Source organism: Muntiacus reevesi, chromosome 4, assembly GCF_963930625.1.
Source record: "Muntiacus reevesi chromosome 4, mMunRee1.1, whole genome shotgun sequence".
Lineage (NCBI taxonomy): Eukaryota > Metazoa > Chordata > Mammalia > Artiodactyla > Cervidae > Muntiacus > Muntiacus reevesi.
Window position 1 is genome coordinate 122,856,409 of NC_089252.1, and position 20,620 is coordinate 122,877,028.

The 20,620-nt window shown below is 42.2% G+C and overlaps 1 protein-coding gene across 2 annotated transcripts in view; it reads left to right on the plus strand.

Moving 5' to 3' along the window:
• The first annotated feature begins 493 nt into the window (after positions 1-493).
• GLIPR1 (GLI pathogenesis related 1) overlaps positions 494-20,620 on the plus strand; it is a 53,564-nt gene continuing 33,437 nt past the window's right edge. The window contains exon 1 of one of the 2 annotated variants that reach the window (XM_065934105.1): positions 494-605. The gene's annotated coding sequence lies outside the window, so the exon portion shown is untranslated. Of the gene's footprint in view, positions 606-4,144; positions 4,268-20,620 lie in introns of those variants that run through there. The other variant, XM_065934106.1, reaches the window with a different exon arrangement.

Genomic DNA, 20,620 nt, shown 5'->3' on the forward strand with positions numbered 1-20,620 from the left:
GAGGACTGATAGGTGTTGGTTTTCCTTTTCAAAGAGCCAAGATTCCTGGGAATTCTCTGTGGTCTGGTAGTTAGAACTCAGGGCTTCCACTGCCCAGGGCCTGGGTTCACCTCCTATTTGGGAAGCTAAGATCCCACAGGCCACTAGACAGGGCCAAAATCAGGGTCCGAATTCTTTGGTGGATACAGAATAAGCCACTCTGACGAGGTTAAGCAGAGAAAGTATTTATTACAGCAAATAATCTGGCTGACAGAATGGACTAGGGTGCTGTCAAAACAGTCCTAGAGCAATACCCAGATCTGGCTGATTCTGTGTAAGAAATGCTAGCAACGGGATTTTTCTACAACTGCTGGCTGTCAGGAAGTCTAGAAAGCTACTCTTAAACTGCAACCCCCAGAAGCTGTACCCGTCTGTGCCACATGGCCAGCAAAAATGGAAACAATGCGGAAGCAGTTCCCACGTCTTACTCATCTCCAAGTGATCAGAGGGGTGATGTAACTGAGTTCAACCATAAAAGGATAATTCTGACTGCTGGGAGGAGAATGTAATGCAAGGGCAGGGGAGGAAACAAGGAGACTGCTGAGGAATTCATCACCATATTCCAGGTAAGAGGTAAAGGTTGATTGCTTAGAAGTGGTTGAACTCTGGGTGTATTTCAAGGGTGACTCCTAGATCTTGACCTGAGAATTTGGGAGACTCGGCTGTAACATAACTGAGATAGGAAAGATCATAAGTAGAAATCATAATCGAGCAATGTGCTGGGGTGCCCGCAGTGCAGAAAGTCAAACTCTGATGACAGGTGTTTGCGGCAAACTAAAAACTCCAGGGGTTGGTGATGGACAGGGAGGCCTGGCGTGCTGCGATTCATGGGGTCGCAAAGAGTCGGACACGACTGAGCAACTGAACTGAACTGAACTGAAGGGCTTACTGCAAGTTGACTTTGCAGAGCTTTGTGGTCTTATGTAAGGCAGTTGTGGGCAAGTGACAGTGAAGTGTGAGTTACTAATCTAATTTGATATGGTTTGCTCTGCTTGAGGAAGAAAACACTAGTGCCTTAGAAGGAAGCAGTCTACATTGTTGTCAGCTGCTTCTCGTCCTAATCAATTTGATCTGAAGGTCTCCAACATTTGTACCAGAGCAGATGTCAAATGAAGTCTTTCTCTGTGAAATGTGTACCCAAGGCTCAAGCCCCTGAAGTCTGGCCGCCATCTAGATAGTGGGGAGGACCTGGTATGGTCCCTTCAAGGAGATCAAGGGCAGTCTTTGTTCTTACAGATTCCAAATCAGAAGTGTGGGAAAAAATCAGAACCATTTGTTTGGAGAATCCAGATATCTGAGGAAATTAAAATTCAGGATTCAGTCCACTTTATAAATACATACAAAATCTCAAAGACAAAATTAACAGGATTAGAATCTAATAGAGAGAAAAGTACAAACATTATTTTTCTCTCTACTATCATCCCCATTTTTTATCAAACATAATCTTAGTAAAACTAATTTGTTTTCACTAAAGTTGCCCTGATAATTTATAATGACTATATAAGATCTTTTTAAGACTGCTTTGCTGAAGCAAAGTGCTGGGTTGACTTTTCCAAGAAGCTTTATTGTCTCCATAAAGCCAACCTCGGTTTCTTAAAGCTGTCTGGTCATATCTGAGTTTATGCTTCTCTCTCTCAAATATGACAATCCAGTCAAATCCTTGGTAATGAAACCACTTGGGTCATTTCAGGGGCTCTGAAAAGTTCTGGTACTGTGGTCCTTTATGTCTCAGTGCAGAAAAGAAATCAGAGAGAGGCAAAGTGATAGATAAGAAGTGATTTATTAGATAGAATGCTTGTGAGGTTTACAAGTGGGCAGGTGAAAAATGCCACGCCCCGAGAACTTACTGGGCTATAGTTTTATAATCAAAGGAAAAGTGGGGAGGGGAGAAGGCCTTCTTTGTCTTTCTTGAGCAGAAGTCATGCTTTGATCAACAGTCCCTCCTGATTAAGCAGGGGCATTTTCTTTTCCGTACATGTTCAAGTTAGGTCCACAGATTATCGCTTATCATGTGGGCAGAGAGCATGTCCCAGGGATGGTTAACTTGCTGAGCTCGCTGGGCAGGATGTGGGTCTCATGCCACCGTTGCGTTATTGTTTGGGGTCATGTCTTGCGCTTCCTTTTCGTGGTTTCGTTGCTAAGCAAGCCTGCTTGGTTGTGTGGTAAAGCAAACCTGCTCTCTAGAGTCATTGTTTAACTTACAGGATCTCTCCCATACAATTTCTATTTACAGGCCCCCGATGGGATTAACTAATCACCCACTTTGTCCCTTTACTCTGTCCTTGTCGGTGATACAGCAAATATTTTCAACTGTGTCCTGTTATAAGAGACCAAATTCTTAATGAACTTATGCAAATAACTAACTCTATAGCACTGAAAAGAATATTTAAGGGTTTCCAAATTCAAGAGGGATCAGGTAGAGAGAAAAAGTAAATATTTCATCTTTGTTTACTAGGGTATACTTTACCAAAATGCTGCAAGACATAGATGGCTTGAGAGAAGCTTCCTTGAATTTAGAAAAGCATAATATAAAAGAACTGGCAAAGTTTAAAACAAAATGTCATAAAAATTATAATCATCGTCACCAGTTTGCTCAGTCTGATGTAATTAATATTTGTTCTTCTTGAGTCTAGTTTTTTCATTACTTCTGCAAGTTTTACCCAATTCAATTTTACGATCTTAACCTTAACAGAAACCAGTACTTGTCAAAATCCTTTCCATGAATTTCTGAAGATGAAATATTTTTGCAGAAACACTTTTACAAAAACTTCTGAGTGAAACAGTAACTTTCTGTAAATGATAAAAGACTTTGAGGGCATTATAATGGAATTGTGAGGCTCTGTTGTTTTTTCTGTGGCACATCATGTTTTATGATAATATCTGACAACTCACCCTAGATGGTTGTTCACTTTCTCTCTGTGCATCCCCTGCTGGATCAGTCTCCGCTTTACCTTCACCCTACTCACAGGACTGACCTTTCCTCTTGCTGGTAGATCCTTATCAGTGCTTGCCTACATACTTACTTGCCCCAGGCCCAGATTGTGATAGCTCTAGAGACTAGGCATACCTTATCAAAAGGACAAAAAGAGGTGCTCCTCTGCTAGTTTCCCTGGTAACCAAAGAGCCAACCTCAGGCCCATTCCCTTTATAACTGGTAACTTCCCCCGCCCCCCGCCAATCCCTCCCCATCCCATAGCAAAGACCACCGCCAAGTCTTGCCTCCTGTCTGTCACACAGGGTGGAGTATTGCTCCAGGATTTTGCTTCAGACATGCAAGATCCCCCTTTAAAATGCCTCTGTCACTGACTCTGAAATAAGGGAGAAATCTTGTTTTCTATTTCAGGTTAATCATTAAAGTAATGTTGCTTATCAGCTTGAATTATGCAAAATAGCCCACCTCTGAGAACTTTGCCTCCCAGAAAACATCATAGCCAGGCCCGGCTGTGAATGACTGCAGGTGCAAAGAAATGAACACATTCCCTCCAGAGGCTAATAGTCAAAGTGAAGCTGCTCATTCGTGTCTGACTCTTTGCGACCCCATGGACTGTAGCCTGTAAGGCTTGTCCATCCATGGGATTTTCCAGGCAAGGGTACTGGAGTAGGTGGCCATTTCCTTCTCCAGAGGCTAATGGGATCTAGGAAATGCTTGACTTTACTCCCCTGCCTTTTAGCAGAAAGAGGCCTGAATTCTAACTCAGGCAACACAGTCCTGTGAGACAGGAGCTCACCATTTTCTCAGTCTGCTGGCTTTCCAAATAAAGTCACCATTCCTTGCGCTAACAGTTCCTCTTTTGATTTTTTGCCCTGTTGTGTGACAAGCAGCACGAGCTTGGACTAGGTGACAAATGTTGTTACAGCCAGCCAGAATCCTTGCTACTCCTTGGCTAGCCGGCCTGGCTTGGGAATTTTCTGGGAAGGTCCTAGCAGATGCTGGGACCTCCTATCTTGAGGATCTTGTCTTCAAAATTCCCCAAAGCAGTACTGGCTGCCCCCACACTTGGCAGTTGGAACAGGGCAAGTGATATCTCTTTAAATTTTAGTTTCCTCATTTATTAGTTTTTTGGTCATGCCATGAGGCATGCGGGATCTTAGTTCCCCAACCAGGGAACGAGCCCATGCCCTCAGCACTGGAAGCACTGAGTCTTAACCACTGGATTGCAGGGAAGTCCCTGGCAGGTGGAGCAAAGAATCAATACATGGGAGTGGCCGACAGGCTTCACACAGAAGGGTAGGTCACTCCGGTGTCTACAGACAGAAATTTTATTTCCTCTCCATTTGGGCCCTTTTCTTCAGACTGCCTTGTGCTTGAGTTGGGTGTCCTGTTGGAGAGTGGAAAGAGTTGTTGGACTTTTACAACTTGGTTTGTGAACTGGTTTGTCTGTTTCTTTGGATGCTAGGATTTGTGTGTGCAGTTTGTATTTTGTCTGTCTTGAATTTCTGTCTTTGAAAACAGAGAATGTTTCTATGATCTCTAAAGAAAGTCTTCTAAGGCACATTTTGGATAATTACAAATTATCCAGCTGATTACAGCTATGAACATGGGTGAGATGAAGATGCTGTATTCTATAATAACAACGTGTGACCACAGTACTTGTTAGGATCTCTACAAGGGGGTTGGGTGGGATTATGTGAGGACCCTGTGGGACACGTACTGATATTCTTCCTCAGTTATTTATGTTGCTTATGGTTTCCTGTGTCATTGGTTTCTGTAAAACCCAAGACCAAAGTTGAGGGTTTATTTAGGATTTTCTGCTTGACTGTGGGCCTTTAGGTCCTTTTGAGGTTTTCATTTTATTTTGTTTAGTGTGGTTTCTCCAAGCATTCATGTCAGTCACTCAGTTGTGTCTGACTCTTTTGTGACCCTATGTACTGTGGCCTGCCAGGCTCCTCTGTCCATGGAGTTTTCCCGGCAAGAATACTAGAGCGGATTGCCATTTCCTCCTCCAGGGCATCTTCCAACCCAGGGATTGAACCCGCATCTCCTGCATTGTAGGGGGATTCTTTTCCACTGAGCCACCCAGTAAGCATGTTTCTTAATATAGACCCAAATTAGTTCTGTGATATTTAAAACTTTTACTGATGTCATATGGAGGAAAAGAACAGGAAAAAAAAAACAAAACAAAATCTGTCCTTGTCCCAGACTGGACATTTCCAGGAAGAAAGTCTCCAGTTGGTTCCTAAATATCAGGTAAAGCTACAAATAGAAATGGACATGCCTTTCCCATAAACATTAGTTTAAAAGGTTTTAGCCATCTAGACAGCTGGCCTTGATTTGTCCCATCTACCGGAAACCCAATCTTTTTTGTAACTGAGTTTTACATTGTTTTTTACATGGTTGTGTCTGATTCATGGCTGAAATTTTGGAATACGAGCTATGGAGTCTGTGTTTGTACATGTATTATAGATGTGTAGCATAATCAAAATTAATTTGTAAAAGAGCTCTAATTACATGACTTAAAGGAAATTAAGTGCTTATATAAATATGCAAAATATAAAACTGGCTAGAATAAATTGGGGTTCATGTGATATAGAAGATAGTCATTATAAAACTAATATCTAGCATTAAACTTAGTTTGGGCATCCCAGTTGTCTCACTGGTAAAGAATTTGCCTGTCAAGCAGGAGACATGGGTTCAGCCCCTGGGTTGGGAAGATCCTCTGGAGAAGGAAATGGCAACCCACTATAGTATTCTTGCTTGGAAAATTCCATGGACAGAGGAGACTGGTGGGCTACAGCCCATGGGGTCACAAAGAGTCAGACACTACTGAGCGACTAACACTTTCACTTTTGAAGGTTTTAAAGCTAAGAATTATAAAGAAAACATTTCAATATTAAAAAAATGTAGGATGTTTGTTTTTAGCAAAGAAGGTATTAGGAATAAAAGTGCATTTTGTTAAAGGGGAAGAAGGTGGTTCTGCCTTAGAGTTGATTGTTTCTAAATGAAAAGAGGATAGATTAATAAGGACACAGAAAGTTGTGGAAGGTTTGTGGAGGAGGAACACTGAGTTTTGTGCATTGTCAGGATGGCTAAGATAGGGTTGAACTTAAGAAAGAGAATCTTAAATGTACAGTGGTACTACACCTGAATTTGGTTCTCAAAGGGGACAAACTTTTTTTTGAAATATTGAACTGCTTTTTGTAATTGAGTTTCTTTAAATGATCTGTATTTGCCATTGAGATCTTCTACTGTTGTTGTTGTCTAGTCACCCAATCGTTTCAGACTCTTTGTGACCTCATGTTCTGCAGCACATCGGGTTTCCCTGTCCTTCACCATCTCCCAGAGCTTGCTCAAATTCATCTCTATTAAGTCAGTGATGCCATCCAGCCATCTCATCCTCTGTCGTCCCCTTCTCCTCCTGCCTTCAATCTCTCCCAGCATCAGGGTCTTTTCTAATGAGTCAATTCTTCACATCAGGTGACCAAAGTATTGGAGCTTCAGCATCACTTCTTCCAGTGAATATTCAGGATTTATTTCCTTTTATTATCTTTTATTAGCACTGGCTAAAATTTTTTAACAAACTTTCCACAAGATCAAATTTTAAATGAAGTTCACTTGACCTCTAATTAACTTTGAGATTTTCCAGAGGGTCCTTGAAACACCTCAAATTATCTGTATTCTCTCCCTCTCAGGAATATTTAACAAGGACTTATTTGGTATGTTAAATTATGTGGGAAGCACTGTTAAATAAGTGGTGATAAAACTTCTTAGAGTGTATCCATGATTGTATTAATAGTGTTAATTATTATTAACTATTAATACACACATTCTGGAAATTATATGGAACTTCTGAAATCCTGGCATATCCTGGTAAATGATACCAGTCATAATTAATTTAGTAATACCTAGTAAATAATAATTTACTAATAATTTTTACTAATAATTTAGTAATTAAATTTCTATATGTCACAGCAGGAACCAAGCTTCTTTTCAATTGCATGTAGTCCTGACTAATTCATGGCGAAAGCAAAAAGATATCCTTTTAATGGTTAGAGATGAAAGTGAAAGTGTTAGTCGCTCAGCAGTCTCCAAATCTTTGCAACCATATGGATGGTACCCTGCCAGGTCCTCTGTCCATGGAATTCTCTAGGCAAGAATGCTAGAGTATGTAACCTTTCCTTTCAACAGAGAATCTTCCTGACCCAGGGATTGAACCTGAGTCTCCTGTGTCTGCTGCATTGCAGGCAGATTCTTTACCCGCTGATCCATAAGGGACTGCCATTTATGGTTTTACAGTGGCTTTCGAATGACTATAGCAATTTCATGAAGAAGCAAGGAAGAATGATGAGATCCTTTATGTCCAAGAAAGTGTGCTATTTATTCAGTTCAGTTCAGTTCAGTCGCTCAGTCATGTCCGACTCTTTCCGACCCCATGAATTGCAGCACGCCAGGCCTCCCTGTCCATCACCAACTCTCAGAGTTCACCCAAACCCATGTCCATCGAGTCGGTGCTGCCATTCAGCCATCTCATCCTCTGTTGTCCCCTTCTCCTTCTGCCCCCAACCCCTCCCAGCATCAAGGTCTTTTCCAATCAGTTAACTCTTTGCATGAGGAGGCCAAAGAATTGGAGTTTCAGCTTCAGCATCAGTCCTTCCAATGAACACCCAGGACTGATCTCCTTTAGGATGGAATGGTTGAATCTCCTTGCAGTCCAAGGGACTCTCAAGAGTCTTCTCCAACACCACAGTTCAAAAGCATCAATTCTTCGGCATTCAGCTTTCTTTATAGTCCAACTCTCACATCTGTACATGACCACTGGAAAAACCATAGCCTTGACTAGAGGGACCTTTGTTGGCAAAGTAATGTCTTTGCTTTTTAATATGCTGTCTAGGTTGGTCATAACTTTCCTTCCAAGAAGTAAGCTTCTTTTAATTTCATGGCTGCAATCACCATCTGCAGTGATTTTGGAGCCCCAAAAAATAAAGTCTGACACTGTTTCCACTGTTTCCCCATCTGTTTCCATGAGGTGATTGGACCAGATGCCATGATCTTAATTTTCTGAATGTTGAGCTTTAAGCCACCTTTTTCACTCTCAACTTTCACTTTCATCAAGAGGCTTTTTAGTTCCTCTTTACTTTCTGCAGTAAGGGTGGTGTCATCTGCATATCTGAGGTTATTGATATTTCTCCCGGCAATCTTGATTCCAGCTTGTGCTTCCTCTAGCCCAGCATTTCTCATGATGCACTCTGCATATAAGTTAAATAAGCAGGTGACAATATACAGCCATGAAGTGCTCCTTTTCCTCTTTGGAACCAGTCTGTTGTCCATGTCCAGTTCTAACTGTTGCCTCCTGACCTGCATACAGGTTTCTCAAGAGGCAGATCAGGTGGTCTGGTATTCCCATCTCTTTCAGAATTTTCCACAGTTTATTGTGATCCACACAGTCAAAGGCTTTGGCATAGTCAATAAAGCAGAAATAGATGTTTTTCTGGAAACTCTCTTGCTTTTTTGATGATCCAGTGGATGTTGGCAATTAGATCTCTGGTTTCTCTGCCTTTTCTAAAACCAGCTTGAACATCTGGAAGTTCACAGTTCACATACTGTTGAAGCCTGGCTTGGAGAATTTTAAGCATTACTTTACTAGCATGTGAGATGAGTGCAATTGTGTGGTAGTTTGAGCATTGTTTGGCATTGCCTTTCTTTGGGATTGGAATGAAAACTGACCTTTTCCAGTCCTGTGGCCACTGCTGAGTTTTCCAAATTTGCTGGCAAATTGAGTGCAGCACTTTCACAGCATCATCTTCAGGATTTGAAATAGCTCAACTGGAACTCCATCACCTCCACTAGCTTTGTTCATAGTGATGCTTTCTAAGGCCCACTTGACTTCACATTCCAGGATGTCTGGCTCTAGGTCGATGATCACACCATCGTGATTATCTGGGTTGTGAAGATCTTTTTTGTACTATTCTTCTGTATATTCTTGCCACCTCTTCTTAATATCTTCTGCTTCTGTTAGGTCCATACCATTTCTGTCCTTTATTGAGCCCATCTTTGCATGAAATGATCCCTTGGTATCTCTAATTTTCTTGAAGAGATCTCTAGTCTTTCCCATTCTATTGTTTTCCTCTGTTTCTTTGCATTGATCACTGAGGAAGGTTTTCTTATCTCTCCTTACTATTCTTTGGAACTCTGAATTCAAATGGGAATATCTTTCCTTTTCTCCTTTGCTTTTCACTTCTCTTCTTTTCCCAGCTATTTGTAAGGCCTCCTCAGACAACCATTTTGCCTTTTTGCATTTCTTTTCCATGGGGATGGTCTTGATCCCTGCCTCCTGTACAATGTCACGAACCTCCATCCATAGTTCTTCAGGTACTCTGTTTATCAGATCTAGTTCCCTAAATCTATTTCTCACTTTCACTGTATAGTCATAAGGGATTTGATTTAGGTCATACCTGAATTGTCTAGGGCTTTTCCCTACTATCTTCAATTTAAGCCTGAATTTGGCAATAAGGAGTTCATGATCTGAGCCACAGTCAGCTCCTAGTCTTGTTTTTGCTGCCTGTATAGAGCTTCTCCATCTTTGATTGCAAAGAATGTAATCAGTCTGATTTCGGTGTTGACCATCTGGTGATGTCCATGTGTAGAGTCTTCTCCTGTGTTGTTGGAAGAGGGTGTTTGCTATGACCAGTGCGTTCTCTTGGCAGAACTCTATTAGCCTTTGCCCTGCTTCATTCTGTACTCCAAGGCCAAATTTGCCTTTTACTCCAGGTGTTTCTTAACTTCCTACTTTTGCATTCCAGTCCCCCATAATGAAAAGGACATCTTTTTTGGGTGTTAGTTCTAAAAGGTCTTGTGCTATTTATTACATCAGGGTAAATAAAGGGAATGAGAGAATGTTGTTTCAAACATAAGTCCTCCAGCTGAGCTCAGGACTAAGGGTCAGTTAGAAAATCCTGTGACATAAGAACAATCGTGGTTGCCAAGAGAAAGGAGGATGGGGAAGGGAGTGAGAGGTGGGGGAAGAATGGATTGGGAATTTGAGATTAGCAGATGCAAGCTATCATAACGGAACAGATGGACAAATCCTACTGTATACCACAGGGAACAAGAGTCAATACCCTTCAATAAACCATAATGGAAAAGAATATGGAAAAAAAGGTATGTGCTTAACTGAATCACTTTGCTGTGCAGCAGAAATTAACACAGAATTGTAAAATCAACTATACATCAATTAAAAAATTTTAAAGAAAGATTTCTGTATTAGTTCCTGGGGCTCAGGGTCTTGGTCCCATCCACCATCTAAGAACCAGCAGTGCACCCAGTTTGGGCCAGGAGCACTCCCAGAGCAGGGCACTTTCCGTTGCTATTAATTCACACAGGAGACTATATGCAAATAAGCAGGCAGCAGGGCTTCTCAGACTTGTTTACTTGAGGATTTTTACAGAGAGAAGCACCAACACCTGAAGACCACTTGGCAGCACCCACAGCAGAAGCAAACTGGGACCTCAGTGTGAGAAGAAGGTCCTGATTAGAGCATTACTTATTAGGGCATCTTGGCAGGGTTTTGAAATCAGGAACCAAAAAAAAGTGTTTGAACAAAATTTAAGAAACTCAGCAAAAATGAAAAAACAGGAAGACCTGCCTCTGAATTTTTGAACAAGATTTATCAAGCCTACAGACATTATCTTAATGCAGATCAGGAGGTCCTTAGAATGGTAAATTTGACTTTGCAGGGAGGTGCAAAGAAATTTGTGAAAATTAGATGGTGCATTTGGAATATATCCTTCTCATTTGGTAGATATTGCCTTCAAAGTGTTCAACAAGGTAAACAGGAGACACAAAGCAAGATGCCTTTTTTGGGCAGTGGCATTGGGTTCCCAGAAGGCTAGTTACCCTAAGAGAGGGAAGCCACTGTTGGAGAAGGAACCTGTGTTCACTGCAAGGAGAAAGAACACTGGAAAACAGCTTGCCCCAGGCTAACACAAAAACAATAAAAGCCTCTCGTGCACAGAAACAAGAACCTGAAGGGAAGAAGCCCAGGGGCTTCCTTAGACGTGTCACAATTGCCCATAGGAGCTCCACTTAAAACTGACAGAGAACAAGCTCTCTGTTGTTTTCTATTAGGACAACTTGACCCCAGAGTCTAAAAATAACCCCAAAATTTCTTTAGAACCTCCCCAGGACTCAACACAGAGGAAACTGCCCCACCAAGGAATGGAAAAGAGACTTTACTCAAATGCTTTGAGCTGCAGGAAATTTCGGATAACCTTCTAGGGTTTGTGGATTCTTGTTCAGAATGTGTGTGTGTGCTTTGTCGTTGAGTTGTGTCCAACTCTTTGTGACCCCATGGACTGTAGCCTGCCAGGCTCATGTGTCCCTGGGAATTCTCCAGACAAGAATACTGGAGTGGGTTGCCATGCACTCCTCCAGGGGATCTTCCCAACCCAGGGATCGAACCCAGGTCTCCTGTACTCTGGATTCTTTACCATCTGAACCACCCTCCTCCAGGGAAGACCAAGAATACTAGAGTGGATAGTCTATGCCTTCCCCAGGGGATCTTCCCAACCCAGGAATCCAACCGGGGTCTCCTGCATTGCTGGTGGATTCTTTACCAGCTGAGCTACCAGGGAAGCCCTTTTCCCAGATAGTGAGAAGCATATCCCACTGGACAGAAAGTCTGAAGTGGTTAAAGTCCTCCTAAGAGAAATTATTCCCTGATTGGGGTTAAGGCATTGAAACTAGTTTCATCCCAGAGACCACATTCAACAGGAAGAGCTATGAAAGTGAATTATACATTTAAAAAGGAACATCTCTAAAACATGTCCAGACTGATGTAACTTGGGAGAAGGCCTTCCCAGTTGCCTGACTATAGATCGGTGAGTCCAGGAAGCAGGTTTAAATTAAGCCACTTTGAAATACTATATGGTAGGCCATTTCTAGCTGTCTGCCCAAGCAAGAGAATCCACAGACACTCTAAGACAGTGGCCCCCAACGTTTTTGGTACTAGGGACCAGTTTTGTGAAAGATGATTTTTCCGCAGATTGGGGTGGATGGGTATGGTTTAGGAGGTGATGCAATTAATGGGGAGCTGCAGACACTCGCTGGCCCAACCCTCACCTCCTGCTATGCCACCTGGTTCCTAAAAGGTGGGGAACCAGTCTACAGCCTGGGGGTTGGGGACTCCTGTGTAGGCTATCCAGCAGTTGCCTATTATATTAAAACTTTGGGCACTATACTAACCTCACCATGAGTTTGCCTCCTTCAGGTCTGCCTATCTAAATGAAGTAGATGGTAATTTCACTTTAGCTGGAGTAAGAGTCAATCAATTTTTTTATGTCTAACTAAATAGCACAGGAATTTACTACATGTGTTGGGAACTGGAACTCAAGCTCCAAGTTCAACTACAAATTAGACAACTAAGTGCCAAGAGGTTTCATCTGCTTCAAATAGTTGTAGCTAAAAGGGAACTGACTAAAGAGGCTAAGGAATATTCATTACTTCCATTCAGCAGCAAGTAGCCAGAAAGTTTATCGCCCCTTTCCCCACAAGATGATGGAATGGGCATTGATAGTAGGAAATTGTAATAGGGGCGAATGTTTTGTATTTCAAGTTAATCACCAAAGGAGTTTTTGCCTATCAGCTTAAGTTATACATAAAGGTCCATCTCTGAGAACTTTGCCTCCATGTAATGAGCATTAGGGGCTTCCCAGGTGGCGCTAGTGGTAAAAAAAAAAAAAAAAAAAAACCCCACCTGCCAATGCAGTAGACATAAGAGACTTGAATTCAATCCCAGGGTCAGGAAGATCCCTGGAACAGGACATGGCGACCCAGTCCAGAATTCTTGCCTGGGGAATCCCATGGAGAGAGTCCTTTATGGAGGACTACAGCCCATAAGATCACAAAGAGTCAGACACAACTGAAATGACTAGCACAAATGCACACAATGAGCACTAAGCTAAAATACCTTTGTTCACCTCACAAAACTTCCTGACCAGGCCCATCTGTCAGACAGGAAGAAATGAACATATCACCTCTGGAGGCTGATAGGAACCAAGAAATGCTTGACTTCACTCCCTCCCCTTTTAGTATAAAAGAAACCTGAATTCTAACTCAGGCAAGATGGTTCTTTGAGATACAAACACACCATCTTGGTTTTCTGGCTTTCCAGATTAAGTCACTATTCCTTGCCCTAACAGCTTGTCTCTTAATTCATTGGCCTGCCATATGGCATACGACAAAACAGAAACAGTGAGCACCAAAACTTAGACTGGGTACAACTCTGGGCTCTTTCTTTGGTCTTGAGGCTGCGCAAGTACAGGGCATGCAGGCCTGTGGATCCAGCCCAATAGATAATGACTGAAATTACACCTAATAATATTCAGTTCAGCCACTCAGTCCTGTCTGACTCTTTGTGACCCCATGGACACACCAGGCTTTCTTGTCCATCACCAACTCCCGGAGCTTGCTCAAGCTCATATCCATCCAGTCGGTTGGTTGATGCTATCCAACTATCTCATCCTCTGTCATCTCCTTCTCCTCCTGCCTTTGGTATTTCCCAGCATCAGAGTCTTTTCCAATGAGTCAACTCTTTGCATCAGGTGGCCAAAGTATTGGAGCTTCAGCAACAGTCCTTCCTATGAATATTCAGGGTTGATTGCCTTAGGATTGACTGATTTGATCTCTTTGTAGTCCAAGGGACTTTCAAGAGTCTTCTCCAACACCACAGTTCAAAAGCATCAATTCTTTGGTGCTCAGCTCTCTTTATGGTCCAACTGTCACATCCATACATGACTACTGGAAAAACAATAGCCTTGACGAGATGGACCTTTGTTGGTAAAGTAATGTCTCTGCTTTTTAATATGTTGTCTAGGTTGGTCATAACTTTCCTTCCAAGGAGTAAGCGTCTTTTAATTTCATGACTGCAGTCACCATCTGCAGTGATTTTGGAGCCCCCAAAATAAAGTCTGCCACTGTTTCCACTGTTTCCCCATCTATTTGCCATGAAGTGATGGGACCAGATGCCATGATCTTACTTTTCTGAATATTGAGCTTTAAGTCAACTTTTTCACTCTCCTTTTTCACTTTCATCAAGAGGCTCTTTAGTTCTTCTTCACTTTCTGCCATAAGGGTGGTGTCATCTGCATATCTGAGGTTATTGATATTTCTCCCGGCAATCTTGATTCCAGCTTGTGCTTCTTCCAGCCCAGCTTTTCTCATGATGTCCTCTGCATATGAGTTAAATAAGCAGGGTGTATACATATATATAACCCTTCAGAGATAAACAATGAAAACAAATCTCTTAGCACACACACACTTTCCAAGGAAACATGGTGGTAAAGACCCAACAGTAATTCCACCTTAGGTTCTGTAATGTTTCTTTTTAAGAGTTTCTGCTAGATGTTAATACCTCCCTACACCATTTCATTCTCTGTACTCTCAATTTTCTGAAACAGTGACATTTTCCAAAAGCAGATTACACCCCACCTATATAGCCCTATGGAGAAGGAAATGGCAACCCACTCCAGTGTTCTTGCCTGGAGAATCCCAGGGATGGGGATTCAGTCGGACACGACTGAAGTGACTTAGCAGCAGTAGCATATAGCCCCATGGATAAAAATCTCTCCTCTAACTTCCCATCAGCTTTGTGATTCACTGGCAGAATCCAGAAGACCTCCTTAATCTGACTCTGAACAACTCTTCTTGACTGACATTAAAAACACCATTTGGATTCTAAACTCCACCACACCAGCTAACATGTTTCCTACAGACAAGTAATACTTGAAGTCATCTCTATATTGAGAGACAATATGAAATGGTTCTTTCTCTATTTTTGCCATGACATCATGTTTCCAACATGAAACATGATTTGCAACTAGATATCTAGTTCCTAATTTCCCCGTCCCTCCCCACACACAGTTTCCTTTATCTCTCCATCCCTTTTGCATTTGATCAACACTGATCCAGCTTGGTGAAGACCTCACTGCTACAGTGTAGTAAGCCATCTCCACTATTCCCAGAATGGGTTAAGTATCCTCATCTGTGACTCTCTTGATGCTTTTGAACTATGGTGTTGGAGAAGACTCTTGAGAGTTCCTTGGACTGGGAGGAGATCCAACCAGTCCATCTTAAAGACAATCAATCATGAATATTCACTGGAAGGGCTGATGCTGAAGCTGAAACTCCAATACCTTGGCCACCTGATGGCAAAGAGCTGACTCATTTGAAAAGATCCTGATGCTGGGGAAAATTGAGGGCAGGAGGAGAAGGTGATGACAGAGGATGAGATGGTTGGATGGCATCACTGACTCGATGGACTTGAGTTTGAGTAAACTCTGGGAGTTGGCTGTGGACAGAGAAGCCTGGCGTGCTGCAGTCCATGGGGTTGCAAAGAGTTGGACATGACTGAGCGACTGAACTGAACTAAGGGTTAAAGAGTTTGGTAATTTGTCCAGGGTTTTACAGCTGGTTAGGAACAGAGGCTAAACTAAAATCTGAAATTGAGACCAGTATTCTCTCTACTGTTCTTTGTCCCCTTTTCCTCATGGTTGTGCTCCTCCCACTCCATGCACACACACACACACACACAAATGCATCAGTGGGGAGGAGAAAGTTCCTCCCTTCCCTTTTGATTCTTTGTGGCTGATCAAATAATTTAAATGACATAAAGCAGATTAAGTTTAATATGTACATATGTACATAGCATAAGAAACTCCAAAGATAGAAAGGCAGGATGAGATATATAAGTCATCCTGGACTAGGAGAAGGAGGTAGAGGTCTAAGACTTCTAAGAGAAGTAAGGTAATCCACATGAAGATAAAAGAGTTAATGCACGATCAGCAAATGTTTGCTGGGCCATCTGAGACAGTGGGACTCAAGAGAGGACTTTGATCAAACAGACCTTGCTATGTTCTTTCCTGTCTACCATATCTAGTTTACAACATACTGTAGTTATTTATCAAGCTCCAGGAGGTGGTGATGGACAGGGAAGCCCGCATGCTGCAGCCCATGGGGTTGCAAAGAGTCCAAAATGGCTGAGTGACTGAACAACACCAAGAGTTAGCTATGGTGATGACTCCTTCCGAGAATGGACCTTCTATCTGAAAGTCTCTAGGCAATTAGAAGGGCAGTCAGATGTTCTTCCTGAGTCTTTTGGGCCTTGCTTATTTTCAGTTTGAATTAATCCACATGCCAGATAATCATATGCACCTCGGGGCAGCCTTCCCTGAGCCCCATCAGTTCCCTCTAGTGAAACTTCCTTAATAATTTCATATATAAAAAGCTGACCTGGTGACTATAGAGAAAAAAGTAAGTCATAAATTGGGAAGATTGCAAAGAAAGAAAAGAACATAGATTAGAATGATATTGTTGTTCAGTCACTGAGTCATATCTGACTCTTTGTGACCCCATGGACTGCAGCACGACAGGCTTCCCTGTCCATCACCAACTCACAGAGCTTGCTCAAACATATGTCCATCGAGTCAGTGATGCCATCCAACCATCTCATTCTCTGTCATCCCCTTCTCCTTCTGCCTTCAATCTTTCCCAGCATCAGGCTCTTTTTCAAGGGGTCAGTTCTTCACATCAGGTGGCCAACGTATTGGAGTTTCAGCTTCAGCATAAGTCCTTCCAAAGAATATTCAGGACTGATTTCCTCTAGAATTCACTGGTTTGAGTCTCCTTGCTGTCCAAGGGATTCTAAAGAGTGTTTTCCAACATCACATTCAAAAGCATCAATTCCTTGGCACTCAGCTTTCTTTGTAGTTCAACTCTCACATTCGTACATGACTACTGGAAAAACCATAGCTTTGACTAGACGGACCTTTGTTGGCTAAGTAGTGTCTCTGCTTTTAAATACGCTGTCTCGGTTGGTCATAACTTTTCTTCCAAGGAGCAAACATCTTTTAATTTCATGGCTACAGTCACCATCTGCAGTGATTTTGGAGCCCAAGAAAATAAAATCTGTCACTGTTTCCATTGTTTCCCCATCTATGTGCCATGAAGTGATGGAACCGGATGCCATGATCTTAGTTTTTTGAATGTTGAGTTTTAAGCCAACCTTTTGACTCTCCTTTTTCACTTTCATCAAGAGGCTCTTTAGTTCTTCCCTTCCGGCCATATGGGTGGTGTCATCCACCCTAGGGTGGTGCATATCTGAGGTTATTGATACTTCTCCCAGCAATCTTGATTCCAGCTTGTGCTTCATCTACACCAGCATTTCTCATGATGTACTCTGCATATAAGTCAAATAAGCAAGATGACAGTACATAGCTTTGACATATTCCTTTCACAGTTTGGAATCAGTCCTTTGTTCCATGTCTGGTTCCATTGCTTCTTGACCTGCATAAAGGTTTCTCAGCAGGCAAGAGAGGCGTTCTTGCATTCCATCTCTTTAAGAATTGTTCACAGTTTCCTGTGATCCACATAGTCAAAGGGGCTTCCAGGTGGAGCTAGTGGTGAAGAGACAATGCAGTGCCACTTGCCAATGCAGGAGACATAGAGACGAGGGTTCCATTCCTGGGTTGGGAAGGTCCCCTGGAGGAAAGCATGGCAACCCACTCCAATATTCTTGCCTGGAGAATTCCCATGGGCAGAGGAGCCTGGCAGGCTGCAATCCATAGGGCTGCAAAGAGTTTGACATGACAGGAGTGACTTAGCATGCATGCATGCACACAGTCAAAGGCTTTAGCATAGTCAGTGAAGCAGAAGCAGACGTTTTTCTGAAATTCTCTTGCTTTTTCTATGATTCAGTGGATGTTGGCAATTTGATCTCTAGTTCTTGTGCCTTTTCTAAATCCAGCTTATACATCTGGAAGTTCTCAGTTCACATATTGTTGAAGCCTAATTTGAAGGATTTTGAGCATGACTCTGCCAGCATGTGAAATGAGTGCAATTGTATGGTAGTTTGAACATTCTTTGCCTTTGTCCTTCTTTGGGATTGGAATGAAAACTGACATTTTCCAGTCCCGTGGCCACTGCTGAGTTTTCCAAATTTGCTGGCATATTGACTGCAGCACTTTCACAGCATCATCTTTTAGGATTTGAAATAGCTCAGCTGGAATTCCATCATGTCCATTAGCATTGTTCATAGTAATGCCTCCTAAGGCCCACTTGACTTCATACTCTAGGATGTCTGGCTCTAGGTGAGTGATCACACCATCATGGTTATCTGGGTCATTTAGATCTTTTTTGTATACTTCATCTGTGTATTCTTGCCACCTCTTCTTAATATCTTCTGCTTCTGTTAGGTCCATACCATTTCTGTCCTTTATTGAGCCCATCTTTGCATGAAATGTTCCCTTGGTATCTCTAATTTTCTTGAAGAGATCGCTAGTCTTTCCCATTCTGTTGTTTTCCTCTATTTCTTTGCGTTGTTCACTTAAGAAGACTTTTTTATCTCTCCTTGCTATTCTTTGGAACTCTGCATCAGATGGGTATATCTTTCTTTTTCTCCTTTGCCATTTCCTTCTCTTTTCTCTGCTATTTGTAAGGCCTCCTCAGACAACCATTTTGCCTTTTTGCATTTCTTTTTCTTGGGGATGGTTTTGCTCCCTGCCTCCTGTACAGTGTTATGAACCTCTGTCCATAGTTCTTCAGGCACTCTGTCTATCAGATCTAATCCCTTGAATCTATTTTGTCCATCCCACTGTAAGGGGTTTGATTTAGGTCATACCTGAATGACCTAGTGGTTTTCCCTACTTTCTTCAATTTAAGTCTGAATTTTGCAGTAAGGAGTTCATGATCTGAGCCACAGCTCCTAGTCTTGTTTTTGTGACTGTGGCTCAGATCATAAATTCCTTATTGCGAAATTGAAAATAAGCAAACAGAAAAGGAAGATGAACAAGCAGAAAAGAACCAACTGGTCAACATTTCTCCACATCCTGTTACATAAGTTCCCCAACACTGGGTTTGAAAGGTTTTTGCTGTGAGCCATGTTGAAAAGACCTTGAAATTGTGATGGCAATACTAGGATTCATGGCCTCCGGAGGAGAGGAATTCCATATAGAGCCAGAGACAAGGCTTGATCTCAGAACTTATTGTGTAATAAAGTCTTTTTAAAGTATATAAGAGATAGAGAACACTTCTGACAGAGACATCAGAAGGGGACAGAAAGAGTGCCCCCTTGCTAGTTTTTAGCAAGGAGTTACATACCTATTGGCAAGCTGCTAGTTAGAGAAAGGAAACACCTCAAGAGCGAGTGGCACCAGGCCCCTTCCCCACAACAGGCATTCTGAGATAGCAGTGGCAGCGGGTGAGTTATCCCGGGCCACAAAACAACTGACATCAGTCTTGAAGAAAGGCAGCTTCCCAAGCAAATACATAGTTCATTAATACAGCTTAAGAAAACGTTTGCATAAGAAAAACACAGTGCTTAACTCAAGGTTTGAGGCAAAGTTAAGTTCAGGTGAAACCAGGTGTTGCCATGACAACGCAGGATTAGAAGAAAAAAGAAAAAAACTATCTTCCACTTGTAGCTCATTTCCTCCTGCCTCCTGGAGACCTCTGACTTCCCTACTGAAGCTATTAACACTCTCAGGACTTTGTCCAGAAAATCTGTTAAACTTCTTTTAGCAGATGTAAATTAGATATTATTTGCCCTGTTGGATTTACAGAAAGCGCTATTTTTCACCAGTGATTGCACAGGGTCCTCCTTGCTGAATATCAGTGCACTTAGGGCATGATGATTTTAGAGCACCACAGGGGCTAAGCTAGTAACTTCTGACTGTAGTATTTTCAAGGTTTGCATATCAGTATTGAAGTCTTTTTCCACTACTGTGAAAAGATTTTTAAGATTGCTTTTTCCAATTTACAGTCTTTAAAGCTTGGGAATAAGATCCTCAGTGTTGAAAAGACCTTGAAATTGTGATACATGGCAGATTCTCTGTGATTTCTCAGCTAGTGTGTTTATCTGGCACAACTTTATGAACACAGTAACTTATGTTTATAAATTGGCTGGCATTTGCAGTGCAGTATTTGGGCACAGAAGGACCCTGGCATCCAAACCCACATCGTCCTGACCATTTAAGTGGGAACCTTCACATATCTGGTTGTCGCATAAAAAAGACAAGAGTGGTTCACAAACACGGTTAGCATGCTGTGGTCGTTATTGCCGTTCAGTCAATAAGTCGTGTCTGACTTCTTGCAGCCTCATGGACTGCAGTGCGCTAGGCTTCCCTGTCCTTCACTATCTCTGAGCGTTTGCTCAAGTGAGTCGCTCACTCATGTCCGACTCTTTGCGACCCCATGGACTATACAGTCCATGGAATTCTCCAGGCCAGAATACTGGAGTGTATAGCTGTTGGCTTCTCCAGGGGATCTTCCTAACCCAGGAATCAGACCCAGGTCTCCTGCATTGCAGGCAGATTCTTAACCAGCTGAGCCACCAGGAAACTCTAAGTTCATTTAAACTTGTATTCATTGAGTTGATGATGCCATCCGGCCATCTAATCCTCTGTTGCCCCATTCTCCTGCTGCCCTCCATCTTTCCCTGCATCAGGGTCTTTTCCAATGAGTCAGCTCTTTACATTGGAGCTTCAGCATCAGCATTCTAACGAATATTCAGGGATGATTTCCTTTAGGATTGACTGGTTTGATCTTGCAGTCCAAAGACTCTCAAGAGTTTTCTCCAGCACCACAGATCAAAAG